We start from the raw sequence: 2,427 nt of genomic DNA, 5'->3' as shown, positions 1-2,427 counted from the left end.
GCCCACCAGAGTGTTGCAGGTTCAATTCCTGGTCAAGGTCATGTACCTGGTCAGGGTACTCGTGGGAGGCAATCAATTGATGTGTCTCTCTCACGTTGATGTTTCTCTCTTTCTCCCCTCCATCCCTCCCTCCTTTCCACACTCTCTAAAAATCAATGGAAAAAATATACTCACTCCTCAGGTGAAAATTAAAAATAAATAAATCAATAAAGCAAATACTAATTTGCAAAGCAATGATAATGTAATAACATTGTAGACTTGCAAACAATGTATGTAGTATCACATTGTTTATAATTTCATTTGGGAACTTATTATCTAGGGTATCATTAGGTTTTACATACATGAAAATGCTATGGCACATTTTTTTTTTCTGAATTAAGGTCCTTTGAGAAATGAACCAATTATCATTTTTAAATTAAATCAGAAGAAAGGGTTTTCTCTCTCTCTTTGTCTACAAGTATATGTATGAACATAATCATTTTTCTCTTAAGTATCATTCATAACATACTGAAATAATGTTCTGGTTGGTTTATGGCCTATATGAGAATGGAAATCTTTCAAACATAGGTATTTTAAATTACGGTAATTATTTTCAGTCCTAGATCCCATGAAGTCTTGGTCAAAGCATAATATTCATCTATAAAGCTATGAAATCTAATTCCATTTCTTTTACTACAACAGTGATTAGGAATGGGCTCCCTTTCTACTTTTTTTTTTTTTACCATATTGTATTATTTTTTTGTCTTGGATAACTTTTGATGAAATATAATTATGTGTATGTATCACTGATAGGTGATTTTTCCATTTTAATCACGCCTTTATTTTTTGAATTACGTTATTTGTTATAACTGAAATATTGAAAATGTGGGTGTGTCTTTTTCTTGGAAAATATGAAATTCTTTATATTCTTTCACTGGCAAGCTTCTGTGAATTATAGACCTTGAAATTATTATATTTAGTATTTTTCTTTTACCAGTATAATTTTGTTTTGTATCAGTTGTGTATATACTTCTAGTATTTCCTCCTTGTAGATTATGTGCTTCCAGAAGTTCAACATTATTTCTTCAGTTAATCTTGGTATCCCTTGTATTACCTAACATACACATAGGTGCACAATAATTCTTATTATAATTAATTGAAATAAAAATTTTTATCTCCCTATAGATTAAAACTAAGTGGATGTTAATCTGGTACTGTTTTATACATAACTGAATATTCCAAATGGGCTAAAATTAACATAGGTGATTTTTATAATCTGAAAGGAAACTAATCTAACCTTTAAAATAACAATGGCATTTAGCAGCTACTTTTCTTCATTGGTGTTCCTCTAAGCACCACATCAGATGGTAAATACGACTGTGATATTTGTATGTCTTTCTCACCCACCACTCCTTCTGAAATTATGGATCACATTTTTAAGGGATTAAGTCTTTTTTTTTTTTTTATCCAAGAGAAGTTATGAATTCACACTCAGAGGGGAAGCCAAAAGCCCCACTTGTTCCTCATTCCGTTCTGTCTCTTTCCATCCACCTTCTATCCTCTTCTGCTCCATGTGTTGGCCTTTTGGGGAAAGGAGGAACATAGACTTTCAGAACTGGAAGGGACCTAAGAGACTATTAGACCACAGATTACAATTGCTAAAACTCCTGGAGCCAGGCAGGGCAGCAGTAAGTAAAAAGTGGGCTTGCTGGGGACTGTGTTGCCTTAGGCTTAGGGAACACAGATCCACCTATAGGGGGCAGTGTAGCAGACTCAGATCCAGCGAATTACTGCCAAGCAAGAATGTAGGCCAAATCTGCCAAGAAAAATTTAAAATATGGACCTTTATGTAAACATCCCAAATGTTGGCAACTGATGCACACACATGCACACACAAAATGCACTGCCTGTCAAATAGAAGACATCTTCAGGCCAAAATTAGGGCATTGGCTGCCAGTCTTGAAAATGTGGTCTCCAAACTCTCATTTCACAGATGAGGAAACTACTAGTAAAGTGCAGACTGATATGAAACTTGCCTAAAACCATTCTGAATCTCAGACTATAACTCCAGTGCCCTTTAACCATACATATTGGTGACTTGATATAAATGTTTCTTTAACAAGCCAGAAAGGACATTTGCAAGCATGTCCTCCATGGGGATGAAGTATCTCAGAACTGTCTTATATCTTTGTTCATGGGGCAAAGAGCATTTGTGTTTGTAGATTTGGAAGCAGCAAGAAGACTTCGTTTGAGTAAATAGTATGGTCCAACATTTGAGAGGCAGGTAGGGTAATCCTATCTAATAAAAGAGTAATATGCAAATTGACTGTACCTCCACTACACCCACAAGCCATGCCCATGAGCCAATCAGGAGCAAGTATGCAAATTAACCCAACCAAGATAGCTGCGGCCACAGAGAGAGCAGGAGGCTTGGGTTTCCCTGGCAAT

Source organism: Cnephaeus nilssonii (genome assembly GCF_951640355.1).
Source record: "Cnephaeus nilssonii genome assembly, chromosome: 10".
Classification (NCBI taxonomy): domain Eukaryota; kingdom Metazoa; phylum Chordata; class Mammalia; order Chiroptera; family Vespertilionidae; genus Cnephaeus; species Cnephaeus nilssonii.
This window is presented reverse-complemented; position numbering follows the sequence as displayed.